We start from the raw sequence: 19,295 nt of genomic DNA on the forward strand, positions 1-19,295 counted from the left end.
CATTTTAGCTTGCATCATGTCTATAGAGCTTAACTCATGTACTCCTCCTTGGGCTTCCTTCTTCTCAACTGTCGTTCGTTCAACTCCCCATGATTGATGGTTTTGAGCCATATCTTCGATGAGGGCACTGGCTTCAGGATAAGGTTTGTTCATTAGTGCGCCGCCTGCGGCAGCGTCGATGGTCATCTTAGTGTTATAGTGAAGTCCATTATAGAAGGTTTGAATGATTAACCAATTTTCTAAACCATGATGTGGCCATGCTCTTAACAGCTCTTTATATCTCTCCCAAGCTTCGAACAACGATTCTCCTTGATTCTGGGTAAATCTAGTTATTTGGTTTCGAAGAACAACGGTCTTACTTGGGGGAAAGTATCTAGCAATGAATAATTTTCTAATGTTATCCCAAGTATGTATGGAATTGGGTGGAAGGGAATCTAACCATGATAGAGCTTTATCTCTGAGGGAGAAAGGGAATTATCTTAAACGGATCGCCTCAGGAGAAGCTTCATTGGTTTTAAAAGTGTCTGCTAATTGGAGAAAGATTTTTAAATGTTGGTTTGGATTCTCAGTAGCAAGACCTGCGAATTGTCTCTGTTGCACTAGTTGCAACAGGGAGGGTTTAAGTTCGAAATTATTAGCTGGGATGGTTGGGTTTACTATACTAGAACTAGGTTCTTCGTTGGATGGTTGGGAGAAATCCTTAAGAGGTCTTTGATTTTGATCTTCGGTCATAGCTCTCCTAATTCTATGGAAAAATAAACGTGCGCGAGCATAACATTCAGGTTCCGCCAGAGGATCGACTAAGCTTCCGGTGCTGCGAGTCCTTCGCATTGACCGGCAGGTAATAACCTACGTCTAAACGATATAACAACAGGGTACGAAATTTGACGAAATTGTTCCCGGCAACGGCGCCAAAAACTTGATGCGTGTTTTTCGCAAGTATACGATTGCGTCAGAGTAATATAAAAGATTATCGAATCCACAGAGACCAAATGTCAATCTATCGTTATCTATTGTTACGGTGTTTATCTAAGGTAATCGTAACAGGGTTTTTAAGAGTGCACAATGCAAAATAAAGTATTAAATTAAATTCAATTAATAAAGACAGGTTTGAATGTAATTCACATAATCAATTAATAATCCAAGTACTTGCTAATAGAATTACTTATGGGCAATGTCTCCTACTTTGAGAAGAACCAATTTAATGGGAACTGTCGCTTTCGCGTATTCAGAACCGAGTTGTACTCCCTAATCAAACCCTCTTATTGTCACTTATAAAAATGCGCGCATTGCGTTAGTGTAGTAAACCTATTTTTAAGAAATATAGTATCTTGACTAAGTTGAAAAGTATTTTGACCTGGATTCCTTAACCAAAAGAGGTTCTCGCGAACCAGACTCTAAACTTATAAACGCGTCCGAAAATAGTTTTAAAATCACTTTTCTTCTTAAGTTAAAAACTCCTAATGAACTAAACAAAGCGCTTTCGATGTATTTGAAATAGTTAAAAACAACTAAGTTAAAATAGACTTCGGACGATTTTCGATCTTACCCAACAGAAATTAAGTGCGGGAAAACTTAAGTTGAAAGTCAAAATAGCCCTTAAGTGTTTCTACGAACAATTGTACGGATTATTGGTCAAATTACGATCCTTACATTCTAACCTTTATAGGTTTAGCTAGACATGGTAAAGTAAAAATGCATTTTAATTTTTATCATAAAAAAGGTAATAAATGCGAGTGCGGAAAGTAAATAAAAATAATGCGAGTGCGGAAAGTAAATAAAAGTAGTGCAAGTGCAGGAAAGTAAATAAAAGTAGTGCAGTGCGAAAAAATAAACAAAGTAAAGGCAGTGCGGGAAATAAACAAAGTAAAGTGCGAGTGCGGGAAAATAAACAAAGTAAAGGCAGTGCGGGAAAGTAAACAAAATAAAGGCAGTGCGGGAAAGTAAAGTAGACAAAGGTAAAGCAATAAAACCTGCTCAAATCGGAGGTTCGAATAAAGTGCGTAACATAAATGAAAATGGCGGCAGGATTAAACTTCCTTACAAAGTGCTCCAAACTCGATTACAGACTCGATTAAACAGTGTGGCAACACTCCGATGTGAAGTGATTACCACTTTCACAATACTGATATATGCCTAGTTGCAACTAAGTTTGGATGATGAAACAAATAAAATCAAGGCTCTATTAATAAGCAAGGAAAATAATGGAAATGACAAGGATGCCCCTCAGTTTGAAAATGGGAGGGAAACATATTGTTCTTGTGGCGTCCGCCACAACCTCATGGCGCCCGCCACAGGAGGAAATTGTGGCTCCCAAGTGGAGATAGTGGGAGATGTGGCAGTTGAGGAGAGGTTGGAACTGGGACACGTCATTGCTAGACCCATGGCGCCCGCCATAGTGGGAGCCACAAGTGTAAAATGCTGATTTTTAGGCTTTTTACCTCATTTTCGCTCCTTTTCTCGACCGGGGCTCCGATTAGACTGAAAACAAGGAAAAACATAGTAATAACATAACAAAATAACAATAAAACAACTAAAATGCATGCAAAATCGGATTCGAAAATACGGTGAATTTCAGTGTCATCAATTGGCTATAAATACAGGAGCAATGAGATCAAAACTTCATCAACACCCTGCTTAAGCTTTACTAGACTGATCCAAACCCTCATTTCCTTAGAATTTATGAAGATTTCTCTTAAAATCGAGCTCGAACTTCATCTTCTGTTTGGAATTTCAAACTCTAGAAATTCACTTCCCTTTTCATCTCAATTGGCTTCTGCAACCTAGAGGAAGAGAAAGCAAGCAGATCCAGATCAAGATCAAGATCAAGTGAAATTGGATCAACTCGAAGGTGATTTTTTAGAAACTTCATCTCTTCGATTCTCTCTCAACTCTTCACCATTCTTTGTGATTTTTGGTTTGCTAAACTCCTACCAATGTAGGCAAGAAGATTGAGTTTCTTTGAGGTCAAATCGAAGCAACTCAGATCGTGATCCTCAAAATTCAAATCCCTGTTTCTTTTTATATACTTGGAATTGGAGAAAATTGAGGTCAAATTCAAGCTCCTGAGCATTTTTTATTTAAATCCATGTCTTTCTTTTTCATTTTGGTGGTGGTTGATGGTGGACCAGTCCGATGAGGTCCAACGGAGAAGAAGACTGGAGCCCTAGCTCCGGTGGTGTGTTGTCACACCTCTCAACCACAAGATCCATTCAAAATGTTTTAATCTTAGCCCTTGGTTTGGATTACCACGCGTACATCGCATTTGAATTGGTTCATGGTGGAACGCGTGTGTGCGGCCATCAGATTTGCCACCTCAATTAATGTGGGAGATCTGATGGCCCCTAATTTTCCATATTTTCTGATTTTTCATTTCATTGTGTTATTTTGATTAATTCATATTAATTTCATTTTTAATCTAAAAAATATGGAACTTTCACTAAAAATCTTTAAATATTTTCATCTTTAATTTTCGGAATTAAAATTATTATTTTGATTAATTTTTATATTTTTCATGAATTAATTGTTTTTATGCGTATTTCAAATTGTTTAAAAATACTTCTGACTTTTCAAAAATCATGAAATCTTTTGTGTAAGGTCCTTTGATCTTTTTTGACCTAGGATAAATCTCTTGGCAATTTATTTGGTGTTTTGAAGAGGTTTTAGGTTTTGACCAAACTAAATTTAATTTAAATGCATTTTTAATTTGATTTTTAATTGATTAATTGTATAGAAATTATGTTGAGCCTTTTTTATTGAGTTGTGATGTTTGACTATGTGTTTCGTCCTTGGTCAAGGTTGATTTGACTTTTGTTAAGTTAAAATCATTGGATTTAGGGGATTGATGAAATGTACATTTAATATCCCAAAATAAATGAATGATTTTAATTTGATAAAATTCCTCCCATGACCAATTTGTGTTTCTCTCATTTCCCCTCCCTCTTCATCTTCAATCCCATTCTATCTCATCCCTTTCATTGACCAATAAAATCTCAAAATCCTAAGGCTAATTGGTTCATCAATAACCTTGTGTTAGGTGAACCAATACAAGTATGGATGAGATAGATACATCCCTTTTAGTGTGTGGTATATTTTAGGAGTTTGGTTCATCTTACCAATCTAACATGCATTAGCACCTAAATATTTATTGCTCGGCCTCAGATAGTTGTGACTTCTACATAGGTCCAATTACGATTGCTTAACATAGAGCTAAATTTGACCCTAAAGGTATAACATTCTAGTAAGTGAGATTGTAAGTCTCCCATCTTTCATGGTATTGTGTGGAAATTTGGCCTTTTTTCCTTCCTATGGAAGATGTCTTGGTTCAAGGATCCATGCATATGAATAGATGGTTGAGTGTTCTCCAAAGAATGACTTAATCAATTGAAAAGATAAACTCCACTAACATCTAATTAACTTTGACTAACACTAACTATTATTAACTTTTCTTTACTTTCAAGTCATTTACTTTATGCAATTTAATTTCAAGTCATTTACCATTCATTTGTCATTTACATATCATTTAACTTGTTTATGTTTATGTCATTTTCACTTTGCTCATTTGAGCCATATATTGTGATTGTATATATTTGTTTGTGTATTTTGATTGTGTTTGTGGTCTTTGGACCTTAAAATACTTAATAAACAACAAAAACCCTAAAAAATGTTTGTATGGACTGTTGGGTTTGATATGAACTTTTGGACTTAGAATTAGGAAACATTCCATATGCAAAAGGACTTGGCCAATGCCAACATTTTGGAGACCAAGTTATTGTGATTTGAGCTTTCATATGATGCAAGTATTGGGATCCACTTGAGTTCATCTGCTACATGGTCTTGATGCAACTGCTATTTTGATCTCATGCTACATCTTATTCTGAGCAAAAATAAAGAAGTATTTCATGTGATACATGAGAAGACAAAGAAGACTGTTAACTACGGATTTGTCTGCTTGGATGTGGCCATCCTTATTTGATGCCTTTCTCTTCATGCTGCTAATTGCTTGATGATTATTGCTTGGTTCAAAGTCCAAAGGGGAAATGGGTTTTCTATATGACATTCTTGTCTGTTGGATTGGATCACATTGGTCAGATATTTTAAACTCTTAACTTTTAATTTTATGCTTAGGATAGCCTCTTCATCTCCTCCCACTTATTAAATTTCAAAATATCTCACTCTTTTCAACAACTTTATTTGCTTGTGATTTTAAAACTTAGACTTTATTGAAAATTAGAAACTTTGGCCTTATGCCATTGCCTTTTTAAAACTCTTTTCTTAAATCAAACTTGTAAATGAACTTAACCATATTTACTTAAAATTTCAAAAGACAAAAAGAACTAACACTCATTCAAACTTTTGGACCTTTTATGCCTCTTTTAAACTTAACTTTTGATTAAAAGCAATCCACTCATTTTGAAATTGATACCACAAATTACGAGGTTTTGATCCCTCATTTTTATGTTGGTACGTAGGCACAAGTCTGAAGGTCTTGTAAAACACAAAAATATAATCAATGAATTCTTTTCTCACCCCCACACTCTATTTGTTGCAAACATATTTTATTCCCAAAACCCATACACACATAAAAAAGGGCTCCCTAGGAGTACCTAGGACACTTTGGATGCTAACACTTTCCCTCTGTGTAACCAACCCCCTTACCTGTAATCTCTGGTATTTTATTAGTTTTGATTTGAAAACTTCTTATCTTTGGGTTTTGTTTGTACTTTTCCCTTTTCCTTTGGAAACAATAAAAGCGCGGTGGCAGCTCTGGTTTTATTGATGCTAAGTTTATCCATAGCTTAATGGTCATGAATTTACCACTACAGAAATTAAGTGGCGAATCTGCTGGGGAGTAGTCCTCAGAGGGTTTAGCCTACTTTTTTATGTGTATATATTTGTATGTTTGATGTTTGTATACTTGTTTGTCTGATATAATATGCTTGTTGTGCTTGGTGATCTCTGAGCGATGAGATAAGTTCTTACCCGAACTTGAGTGCAATTAAGATAGGAGAATGGTATAGTCATGTTCGACTTTTGTGGAGTAGTCATTAACAAGTTGGCTTGAGACCCATCTACTCAGTGGAGACCCTTTTCGAGCTATTTATATCACACAAGTTATTTGTGGTTAGGCGTTACTTTCTCTGATTTGGGGTCCGAGAAGCTGAGGACCGTAGAACATTTAACCCAACTTGGCCTATTTAGGATGTAGTGAGGAGACTGTTCAGGTGTAGACCTGATAACAGTTGTTACGCGATACTACACTCAGACGATTTTCTCTTGAGAATATTTTGCGTTGATGAGTTAGTCATCCTAACCTATAATATTCGATAGATGGAATTAAGACTCTGGGATCTTTTTAGAACATGATCTACATGTTTTTATCCTTAGTACACTCCTTTGGGATAGTTCTTAACTTGACTCCATGCTCGTGACTCGCCACAAACCCTTTGATTCTTGGTTGATCCAATCAAGTCTTGTCAATATAAATGGAACTTGGGTGTTGATAAGGTGAAAACCATAATCCACCAAAATGGATGATTGATCTTGACAATGACTTGATTCATCCCTTGAGCTTTGTTTGTTTGACTTGTCTGTGATCCCTTGTTTGTGATTGTTGCATTCATGCATTCATGTGCATCATGACATTCATCACACGAAATTAACTTCAAGGAACTAAGGTCTTATTTGCAAATATTTTCAGACCATGGATTATGGACGAAGGAACACTAAGAAGTACAGTTTCAGATGTCCTGATTTGAAAGAGCTAAGGAAGTTGTCATCTTTTGTATTAGATCTCTTAGACTTCAAGCAACGTCATGGGAAGCTTCTATCTATGTTATCTACTGATGTGGTTGAAGGACTCTTGAGTGTGTTGGTTCAGTTCTATGACCCTCTCTACTGTTGCTTCACTTTTCCTGACTATCAGCTTATGCATACGTTAGAGGAGTATACCCATCTGTTGGGAATACATGTTTATGACAAGGTGCCTTTTAATGGATTGGAGGAGATTCCTAGATCTCACATCATAGTTGAAGATCTTCATCTGAAGAAGTATGAGATTGAGGCTCATTAGGTGAATAAAGGAGGAATGTTTGGATTGACTTCTGAGTTTCTCATAGGGAAATCTACTGTCTTTGCTCAGGCCGGTAGTGTGGACGCCTTTGAATCCATTTTTGTGTTGCTCATCTATGGTTTGGATTTGTTCCCTAACATTGATGGTTTTGTTGATGTTAACGCCATTAGAATCTTCTTGATTGGGAATCCCGTGCCTACTCTGTTGGGTGACATGTATTTCTCTTTGCATTTGAGGAATTCTAAAGGTGGTGGGACTATTATGTGTTGTGTTCCTCTTCTGTACAAATGGTTTATTTCGCACTTGCCTCAGACGCCTGCTTTTATGGAGAACAAACAATGTCTACAGTGGTCTCAAAGACTTATGTCCCTCACTAATGATGATATTGTTTGGTACGATTCTGCATTGAGTAGTATGGAGATTATTGGTAGTTGTGGTGAATTCTATAATGTGCCCCTCATTGGTACACAAGGAGGAATCAACTACAACCCTGTTTTGGCTCATTATCAACTTGGGTTCCCCTTGAGAGACAAACCTAATAACACTCAGTTAGAAGGCCTTTTTCTATCAAGAGGGTAAAGATCCCTAACATTTGAAGCAGAAGATGATACATGCTTCGCATAATGTGCATAGGAAAGAAAGATCCGAGCTTGGTCTGTGCAACTGTGTAGCTTTGGAAACTTACACTACTTGGGTGAAGAAGAGAGCTTTGGAATTGAAGATGCCGTATGCTTATGAGAGACCTATCTCTTTAGTTGTGGCTGAGTTATCAACTCTTCCTAACCAATATGTAGAGGAGTTGGAAGACGCACTCACCAAGATGAAGCAAGAGAGAGATATGTGGGAAGAGTGATTCCATGCTTTGATCCGAAAGCATGAGGAGTTGCAGCTTGAGTCAAGGAACAAGGACACACTTATTGAACTTCTTGAAGACCGAGCAGTGAAAAGACAGAGAGATCCAGAGGGTCTATCTTCCTCTAGTATGCCTCAGCCTTCCAGTGCTTGGAAGAAGATTGTTGATCATCTTGTTCTTGAGAAGGCTCAGATGAAGACATCCTTTGAGTCCTACATTTGACGCATCCGAAGGAAGTACGTGCCAGCAGCCATATCATCTGACACTGTTGTTTGGAGATCCTTAGGATGATTAGTTTCCTTTTCTCTTGCATTTGTACTTTGGTTTCTGAAATTGTACTCAGTGTAATCCTTCCAAATTTTATGAATAAAAGAGATTTTATGGTCAATCAAATTGTTATTACTATTATTATTTGAATATATTTGCAAATAAAGCTTCATGTGTTCCTTGAAATTAAAAACAAACAAAAACATTGCATTTCATGCATCATTTGCATAGCAGGTTTTCTTCTGCCAGATGTCTTATCGGTTATTCTTCTGTGCTTCAGCCAAGCTGACTCACCGATACAACACTCACGCTAATCAACCCAGAATTACGGAGCATTTGGAACAAGAGAAGGATGAGATTTCCCGGCCAACTGCCATGATGGAGTCTGCTCTTGCTGCGCATAATCAGTCTTCACCAACTCCCGCAACTCCTCCCCAGAGGACTGTCATTTCCGAGGTTGCTACCTCAACCATTCATGCCACTGCTACTTAATCCGGTCCAACTATGTATGCTGGATAATCGTGTGGCCTGCCACCAAATTTCATGCCTGAAGGGTTTGCGCCTACATTTTCTTCTATGCCGGCATCTAGCTCGGTCATGTTCGTGCCACCTCTAGTTATTCATACCTTGCCTCGTGTTGAGGACACCATCTACCATTTTGAGTCATCTTAGGGCCCAGTTGTTTATGAGAAGATGAATGAAATGAAGGATCAATCCCTTGAGCTTCACAAGGAGTTGAAAATGTTGAGAGGAAAAGACCTGTTTGGTAAGAATGCTGCTAAACTCTGCTTGGTACCAAATCTGAAGATACCGATGAAGTTCAAAGTCCTTGACTTTGAAAAGTGTAAGGGAAACACTTGTCCGTTGAGTCACCTTGTGATGTATGCTGGAAAGGTGTCAACTCAAACTGATAATGATCAGTTACTGATTCATTACTTTCAAGACAGTTTGACTAGTGTCGCTCTGTGATGTTATATGGGGCTAGATAGTGCAAGTGTCTGTATGTTCAATGATTTGGGTGAAGCTTTTGTGAAGCAGTACAAATATAATGTGGATATGGCGCCTGATAGAGACCAACTGAGGTCTATGTCTCAGAAGGATAAAGAGACGTTTAAAGAATATGCTCAAAGATGGAGAGAACTTACTGCTCAAATTAATCCTCCATTGGAAAAGAAGGAGATGACGAAGGTTTTTTTGAAGACCCTGAGTTTATTTTATTACGAACGAATGATTGCCAGCACCCCCAGTGACTTTAACGAGATGGTAAATATAGGGATGAGATTAGAGAAAGGAGTCCGTGAAGGACGTCTGTCTAAGGAAGATGTGTCATCCAGCAAGAAATGTGGGAGTGGGTTTTCCAAAAGGAAGGAAGGGGAAACTAATTCAGTATCTGTAGGGAGGCAGAGGAGGCCTCATGTCAGAAGAAACCCTCAACCACACCAGCATCAATGTCAAGTTTCATCAGTAATTCCAGTGTTTTATAATAATTTCAATAATCAATCAGTTTCGATTCAGCAATAATAACATCAACAACAACCACAACAAAGAACCAACAACAACAACAACAACAACCAACAACCAAACTTTGAGAGGAAGAAGGTCTCTTTTGATCCTATTCCTATGTCATATTCCGAACTGTATCCATCTTTGGTTCTCAAGAACCTATTCCAACCAAGAAATCCACCTCAAATTCCCGAGCCACTTCCATGGTGGTACAGGCCTGAACTCCGATGTGCCTTTCACCCGGAGCTCTTGGCCATGATATTGAAAACTGCTACCCGCTGAAGTATGAGGCGTAGAAGCTTGTGAAGAGTGGTATGGTGTCCTTTGAGGATTGTGCGTTGTTGAAAAGTATATCTTCGGCAAATATTTTTATATCATATCCACAGAGATTGGTTGATATTACCGTCGTTCTATAATCCGATTTGTTATAAGTTTAGAAAGTAACAAATCTGTTTTGGTTTGAAAATTATCTTGTGAGTAAATGTCACTAAAAACAGTAAAATAGTTTTAGTCAAATGTAAAAGCTTGGTAAGATTGGAGTTCACTATTTCAAATGCTTATGATTCCTTATGATAACTATATAGATTTAAGATTATTGATGATATTCAAGTATCCTCTCAAAGTCATTTATGTCTAAATGATATTGTGATAATCACTATATTGATCCTTAGACGACCTCTCCACCTAACTATCAATATAGTAATCTTTAATGTTTAATACCAAAGAAGAGTAATGAATAAATCTATCTCTACAACTTATTCACTACTTGAAAATCTGTTTTATGTCAAGACTCAAATAATCTCTTTCAACAACTACTCAAATCTGGTTTTCAACTTAGGGCAAAAACAGTATTCAATACATCAACAATCTTTTTCATATATATATAAATCAAATGGAATACATAAACAAATGAGAATAGCTACTACTTCCAATCTTGACAAAAGAAGTTTAGCTCCTCATCATCATTGTTACAAAGCAGAATGTTAATGGAAGAAAACTCTGTTTTCTCTCTTACAAAATATCTCCAATATATCAATGTTTGAATAATGAATGAATAATAATCAGAAATAATGTATTCTCCCATCCCAAAAGAGTTGACATTTCCTTAATTGCTCATTTTCATCCAGAGCAGAAAAGCTATTCCAAGACAGATAAAAAAATGGCAAGACAGCTTTTCCTGAAAGACAGCACTTTTGGCCCTTAATCAGCTTGCTGGATTCGCAGCCTTCGCGGCGCGAAGGCAGTTCGCGGCGCGAACTGAAGCTTATCCAGCTTCCTTGTTTTGCAAGCTTCATCCAAGATGTGGTGTTGCATTCCAAAAGCTCTTTCATCTAAAAGTTCTACAAAACTAACAAATCTATGAAATAACTATTCAAAACAAAATAAATTAAATCTAATTGCATTTATACAAATTAATAAGAATAAAAGTGTGTAATTACATCAAAGTTTGGTAAAAGGGACCAATAAAATGATATAAAAAGTAGTACTAATTGGTCCCTAACAACTCTCCCCAACTTAGCATTTTGTTTGTCCCTAAACAAAAGTTTCCACCCTCACAACCAAAGCAATGACACAAAAGATTGGAACAAGGATTTACCACGGACATTCAAATGGTTCAAAAGTGTTTGGAAGTTTTCTCAATTCACCTATCTCAATTCTAGACAAAACATGAATAAGGAAAATGGTTGAGTGCAAAAATCATTCCAAGGTATTCAAAGCCATATATGTCAAAATTGAATCAAACTTACACACACATCATAATAATGATGAATAACATGAAGGGTTACTTTCACTCATCCAAGCAATTAAATCAACAACAACTCAAATCATACGGTTATCACAACAAATACCAAATCATGTGAAAAAGGAGAATCAAGAGGTCTTTCAAAGGTTGTAATGTGGCTTAGGTTACAAGAAAGGATATGATTAAGAGAATTCAACAAATTTGCATATCCTAAGGGAGCATTCTCAAACATTTAACTCTACACAATTTCCCTTTCTTTGATCCCTATTTTTTTCTTTTTCTTATTACATCCACACAACCATGAGCATTTTCTTTGATTTTTTTTTCTTTCTTTACTTTTTTCTTTGCTCTATGGTTTCAAGGGTGATTTCTTTTTCTTGTTTCTTTTCATATTTTTACCCTTTCATAAAAACTCACTTTTCCAAGTTTCTAATCAACTTTTCACTTTACTCTCCCCAACTTTAGATTCCAAAACCAAATTTATTTAATAATGCTCCCTACTTAGACATAAGCAAAAGGCAAAATTTTGCAAACAACTCGGTTTGAGGTTTCAATTGATGCGAAAGAAATTAGGATTCATTTATTCCAAAATTTTCAATTGATTTTACAATGATCAATCAAATAAATCCTAAAATAAGCTCAAAGGGGTTTAACTAAGGATTATTCCTCACAAGGTTAGTTGATTCAAACTTTTTGGTCAAGTGTTTTTTCTCACAAACAATGCCTCTATCATTTTCAAAATTTTCACACAAAAATAAATTGATGCATGATTTAGCATGATAAGAATGAGTTGAAATAATGCTCGGTTTCCCGCTTTTTAGTGCACACTGGAAAGCTTCCTCACAATTGGTTAAGTCCTATTTTGATTCAAAAATGACATATACTTCAATGAATTTATGACATGGAATTTGCACACACCATCAACCTACTCATGTTAAGTCTAGAAAGCGATAAAGTGTACCTTGAAATGCCGACACTAATTCTTATCATCACCACTCGAAGTGTCCTATGCTTCTTTCTTTGCGAACATTTCTTGGTTGCTTTAAGCTTAACTTAAGAGTAAGAACAATTAAACAAAAATATTGGTAAACCAATTTGATTGTAACACACTTAAATTTCAAAAAGTATTCATGCAATTATCAAAACAACTAACAAACCAAAGTTCCAAATTCAACAAAAACAGTAATAATACACAGAAAACTCAAAATAAAAATAAACCCTACAATTCAACAAACTCCTCAATCTTCCTTCATTTCATCGCCATGGGTTGCACCACCTCCTGCACCCCCAAAAAAAAAACTGGCCTGCCCTCAGGCCACTTAGCATAATCAACATAATCCTCCTAGGAAGGGAATGGAGAGGAAAAGTTTTGAAATTTGGAGGTTTGGAAGTGGGGCAGCGAGGTTGTTGAAAGAAACTCTTAAGTTTGTGAAAATATGAATGAAATGAAAATGACATAAAACAGAACTTAAATGGTTCTGCCCTGCTCAGTTCGCTGGGCGAACTCTGTTCGCTGGGCGAACTGAAGGATTTTTTTATTTTTATTTTTTATAAATATTCAGTTCGCTGGGCGAACACTGTTCGCTGGGCGAACTGAAGAAAATTTCAAAAAAAATTGTTGGCAGTGGACAGAACTTAAGTGGTTCCGCCACGCACCTTCAGTTCGCTGGGCGAACGCTGTTCGCGGGGCGAACGGCAAAAAACAGAACCCAATTTTTCAAAATTTAACACAGTAGAAAATAAATAAAACAGAATTGAGAAAATGTAAAATTCAGACTTACAATGTTAGGTTGTCTCCCAACAAGCGTTTTGTTTAACGTCGTTTGAGCTCGACGGTTCAACGGTCTTCACGATCTGGCTTTGTTGAGCAACTTCCTCAAGGGTTTTGTTGTCTTCAAGAGGTTCTTGATGAACCTTCGATAAAATCTGATACCACCCGTTTTCGGAACTACTTGCACAACACTCACCCATTCACCATCGGAGATAGAACAATTCATTCCAGCCTCTACTAGTTTAACAACTTCCTTCTTTTTCAGCACTCGTATCAATTGATTCTCCCCTTTTCTAGACAAGGTATTGTTAATGATCACCGGTTTAGTGTAGTCATCACCAAGGAACACATACTTCAAATGTGGCTCAAGTTTCGGCTCTTCCACTTTCTTTGTCATATCCAAGCCTTCGTTTGTCTCTTCATGATAAACAAGCTCTCCACCAGACTCTAATTCATGCAACATTGCTTCGATCTCTTTTCCTTCATTTTTGGACAAAACCTTGTAGACTCCGATAAGAGATTTCTCTGATGGATTAGAAACATGAACCTGGTTTGCGATCTCAACTAGTCCCCCTTTTATGGCATCGATTCGGAAGGAGTCATGCTTAACATTAGGATGCTTTTTGGCTTCAAAAAGATTGAAGGCTACCTCTTCATCTTGCACCCTTACTTTCATTAGTCTATCATCAATGTCAATTATCATTCGGGACGTTGCCATGGAGGCTTGCATGAATTGTTGAAGAGTGTCCTCTAGCTTGGAATTTCTTCCTTGCGATTGTTGTCCTTGAGAATTTGGGTGTTGGTAAGGACTTTGTTGCTGAAAATTTTGGTTGTTGAACCTTGATGGTTGATAACCTTGATTGTTCCTTTGATAGCCTTGATTTTGATTGTTCACATAGCTTACTTCTTCCAGTGGAGGGCAAAAACCAGTAGGATGATCTCCTTGACATAATTCGCAACATGCTACTTGATGTCGAACTTGAGACCCTTCAATTTCCTTCATTTGCTGTGGAAGCTTGGCCATTTCTTGAGTAAGCAACTCCACTTGTTGAGAGAGTAGCTTGTTTTGAGCAAGAATGGCGTCATTGGTATTTAACTCAAGAACTCTCGATTTACGTTGTGAAGGGCTACGGTCATGTTGACTTTGGCGATCATTGAGTTCCATCCGATCAATAATGACTTTTGCTTCTTCCGCATTCTTTGACATAAGAGACCCACCCGCGGTAGCATCCAAAAGTGTTCTGTGAGTTGATTGGAGCCCGTTTAGAAAAATATGGATTTGAGTGAGCTCATCAAAACCATGACCCTTGCATTTTCTCAACATTGACTTGAATCTTTCCCAAACTTCATTTAGAGACTCGTTGCTTCCTTGAGTGAATACCGCAATAGCCGTTTTGGCTTCGATGAATCGGGATTGAGGGAAATATCTTTCTAAGAACTTTTCTTCTAACAAATTCCAATCCGTCATCACTCTCGATGCTTGATCAAGGTACCACTCCTTTGCCTTTCCCACTAAGGAGTGTGGGAACATCCTTTTGAATAATGCCTCTTCACCCGTTTCATCAATTCCCGTAGAACCCGCAATCTCATAGAATTTGATGAGATGGGTATACGGATCTTCATGGTCCATTCCGGTGAATGGATTTGCATAGAGAAGTTGGAAGATTCCGGTCTTCATCTCCGTATTTCTTCCTCCACGGGCAAATTAAGCATTTCTTCTTGGACTATTAGCGGACATTTTGGTACGATTGTCATCCGCCATGTTTCCGTCACAAACCTCTACAACCACTTCTTCGATTGGAATAAGTGCGGAAGTAGATGCTTCTTCTCTCCGGTTCCTCTCTTCGGCTAGTTTCCTTCTTCTTCGTGTTTTTCTATTGAGTTTCCGAAGTGTTCTTTCAATTTCGGGATCGAATTGCAATTGCTCCTCGGTAGCTTTTCCTCGCATGCACTAGAATCTACAAAACTAACACACCAAGTGAAACAAAAGAGGGATAGTAATAAAAGTAACAAACTTAAAACAATGAATTATTGCAATGCTTGTAATATCGAACACCAATCCCCGGCAACGGCGCCAATTTGTTGAAAAGTATATCTTTGGCAAATATTTTTATATCGTATCCACAGAGATTGGTTGATATTACCGCCGTTCTATAATCCGATTTATTAAAAGTTTAGAAAGTAACAAATCTGTTTTGGTTGGAAAATTATCTTGTGAGTAAATGTCACTAAAAACAGTAAAATGGTTTTAGTCAAATGTAAAAGCTTGGCAAGATTGGAGTTCACTATTTCAAATGCTTATGATTCCTTATGATAACTATATAGATTTAAGATTATTGATGATGTTCAAGTATCCTCTCAAAGTCATTTATGTCTAAATGATATTGTGATAATCACTATATTGATCCTTAGACAACCTCTCCACCTAACTATCAATATAGCAATCTTTAATGTTTAATACCAAAGAAGAGTAATGAATAAATCTATCTCTACAATTTATTCACTACTTGAAAATTTGTTTTATGTCAAGACTCAAATAATCTCTTTCAACAACTACTCAAATCTGGTTTTCAACTTAGGGCAAAAACAGTATTCAATACATCAATAATCTTTTTCAAATATATATAAATCAAATGGAATACATAAACAAATGAGAATAGCTACTACCTCCAATCTTGACAAAAGAAGTTTAGCTCCTCATCATCATTGTTACAAAGCAGAATGTTAATGGAAGAAAACTCTGTTTTCTCTCTTACAAAATATCTCCAATATATCAATGTTTGAATAATGAATGAATAATAATCAGAAATAATGTATTCTCCCATCCCAAAAGAGTTGACATTTTCTTAATTGCTCATTTTCATCCAGAGCAGAAAAGCTATTCCAAGACAGATACAAAAATGGCAAGACAACTTTTCCTGAAAGACATTCTCACCAAGGCGCCCCGATGAGGTACATTTGCGTAATTGTTAAAGTGTTCGACGGTTCTCGAAAAACTGTCATTGGTGAAATGGACCTTCCAATGAAGACGGGTCCGAGTGATTTTCAAATTTCTTTTCAAGTAATGGACATCCACCCAGCCTATAGTTGTTTATTGGGAAGGCTGTGGATTCATGAAGCTGGAGCCGTGACATCTACTCTGCACCAAAAGCTTAAATTTGTGAAGAACGACAAGCTTGTCGTTGTTGGTGGAGAGAAGGAGCTCTTAGTGAGCCATTTGTCATCATTTTCTTATGTTGAAGCTGAGGAGGAGGTTGGGACTCCGTTCCAAGCCTTGTCTATTGTTGAAGTGAATAAAACTAGGGCACCCATGTCTTCTTTCAAGGATGCTCAGAAAGCTATCGAGACGGGCAATACTGATCAGTGGGGCCGCATGGTAGAGATTGCTGAGAACAAGAATAGGGCCAGATTGGGATTTCAACAAGGGTCCTTCAACGACAAAGCTAGAGAAGTGCAATCGAGTTTCCGCAATGGAGGGTTCATTCATGGTAATGAACAACACTCAGCTGTTGTGATCGAAGATGATGAAGACGAAGACTGCACCAAATTTGTGATGCATGGCGAGACTTGCAACAATTGGTTTGCTGTTGATATTCCTATTATCGTTCACCGCTCTAAGTAATTTGTTTTCATGTTTTAAGAAAAATATTTCTCCTATGCCTAAGGGAGAAGTGAACATTGTTAGGCATTTTCAATTATCATTAATAAAATGCAATTATATTCATCCACATCTATGATGTTTTATTTTTAGTTTTTTTGCCTTTTTGAAAATGGTAATCACAAAAAACATAAATAAATAATAATTGTCCATCTGCATACTATTTGATCACAATTCACTTCTCTAAAATCAAGATATCAAATCATTATGCAGGTTGGTTCCCAAACCCATTGAATATAATGATCCTACTCCCTCTCCAAACTTTGATTTCTCTGTGTTTGAGACTGAGGAGGAAAATGATGATGAATAAGTATATGATGAATTATCTCGTCTACTTGAGCATAAGGAAAAAGCCACTCAGTCGTTCGAAGAGCAGATTGAGTTAGTAAACTTGGGTTCCGAAGATGATGTGAAGGAAGTCAAGATTGGGTCTCAATTGTGTACAGAGGATAAGAAGGGGTTGATTGATCTTCTTAGAGAGTATTCTGATGTGTTTGCTTGGTCCTATCAAGACATGCCTGGTTTGGATTCTGAGATTGTGGAGCATAGATTGTCGTTAAAGCCAGAATGCCCGCCAGTCAAGCAGAAGTTGAGGAGAACTCATCCTGATATCGCAGTGAAGATCAAAAAGGAAATGCAGAAACAAATTGATGATGGTTTTCTTGTTACCGCTGAGTATTCGCAGTTGGTGGCCAATATTGTGCATGTTCCAAAGAAGGATGGAAAATTTCGTATGTGTGTTGATTATAGAGATTTGAACAAAGTTTGTCCGAAAGATGATTTCCATCTACCACACATTGATATATTGGTAGAAAATACAACTAAATTCAAAGTCTTTTCATTTATGGACGAATTTTCCGGTTATAATCAGATCAATATGGCACTCGAAAATATGGAGAAGACCGCATTCATTACGCCCTAGGGAACATTATATTATAGAGTGATGCCTTTCGGTTTAAAGAATGTTGGTGCAACATACCAGAGAGCTATGACCACTCGTTTTCATGATATGATGCATAAAGAGATCAAAGTCTATGTTGATGATATGATTGCCAAATCGAGTAATAAAGAAGAGCATGTTGAGCATTTGTTGTAGTTATTCCAGCGGTTGAGGAAGTATAAACTCCGCTTGAATCCCAATAAGTGTACTTTTGGTGTTCGTTCTGGTAAGTTGTTGGGCTTTATCGTCGGTGAGAAGGGTATTGAAGTTTGTCTTGCAAAGGTCAAAGCAATACAAGAAATTCCTGTGCCCAAAACTGATAAGCAAGTTAGAGGTTTCCATGGCCGCTTGAATTACATTTCAAGATTTATATCACATATGACTGCCACATGTGCGCCAATGTTCATGCTTCTTCAGAAAGATCAGTCTTGCGATTGGACCAAAGATTGCCATAAAGCTTTTGATAGTTTCGAAGAGTATCTGCTTGAGCCTCCGATTCTGTCTCCACCTGTTGAAGGAAGACCGTTGATCATGTATTTGACTGTGCTTGATGAAAGTATGGGTTGTGTTCTTGGTCAGCAAGACGAAGCTGGAAAGAAAGCATATGCAATTTACAACCTCAGTAAGAAATTCACCGATTGTGAAAGTCAGTATTCTATACTAGAAAAGACTTATTGCGCATTGGCTTGGGCTACTAAGCGCCTGCACCAGTATATGCTGAATCATACTACTTGGTTGGTATCCAAAGTGGATCCAATCAAGTACATCTTTGAGAAGCCTGCTTTAACCGGGAGGATTGCTCATTGGAAGATGTTGTTATCAGAGTATGATATGGAATATCGATCTCAAAAAGATATTAAAGATAGTGTCTTGGCTGACGAATTGGCTCACCAACCGACTGAAGATTACCAGCCAGTGCAGTATGATTTTCCTGATGAAGAGATCTTGTATTTGAAAATGAAAGATTACGATGAACCATTGCTTGAAGAAGGCCCAGAACCTGGTTCCTGTTGGGGAATGGTATTTGATGGAGTTGTTTATCAATATGGTAATGGCACTGGGGCAATGGTTATTACTCCTCAAGGCACTCATTTTCCGTTTACAACTAGATTGACTTTCAAGTGTACAAACAATATGGATGAGTATGAATCTTGCATTATGGGGCTTAAAAAGGCCATTTATCTTAGAATCAAGTATCTTGACGTCTATGGAGATTCAGCTTTGGTTGTGAATCAGATCAATGGTGAATGGGAGACGAATCAACCCGGTTTGATACCATATAGAGATTATGCGAGGAGGATTTCAACTTTCTTTACAAAGGTTGAGTTTCATCATATCCCTCGAGATGAAAACCGGATGGCAGATGCTCTTGCAACGTTGGCTTCAATGATTGTGGTGAAATTCTGGAATGAAGTTCCTAATCTAACTGTGATGCGTCTTGATAGGACAGCCCATGTGTTTGCTATTGAAGAAGTCAAAAATGAGAA

General features: G+C 37.2%; 1 non-coding gene across 1 annotated transcript; it reads left to right on the top strand.

The window, feature by feature from the left end:
- Nucleotides 1-241: 241 nt before the first annotated feature.
- On the top strand, nucleotides 242-348 carry LOC127133297 (small nucleolar RNA R71). Its single transcript, XR_007807283.1, has one exon. It is a non-coding gene; the product is annotated as a small nucleolar RNA R71 (small nucleolar RNA).
- The last annotated feature ends 18,947 nt before the right edge of the window (nucleotides 349-19,295 follow it).

Source organism: Lathyrus oleraceus, chromosome 3 (genome assembly GCF_024323335.1).
Source record: "Lathyrus oleraceus cultivar Zhongwan6 chromosome 3, CAAS_Psat_ZW6_1.0, whole genome shotgun sequence".
Classification (NCBI taxonomy): domain Eukaryota; kingdom Viridiplantae; phylum Streptophyta; class Magnoliopsida; order Fabales; family Fabaceae; genus Lathyrus; species Lathyrus oleraceus.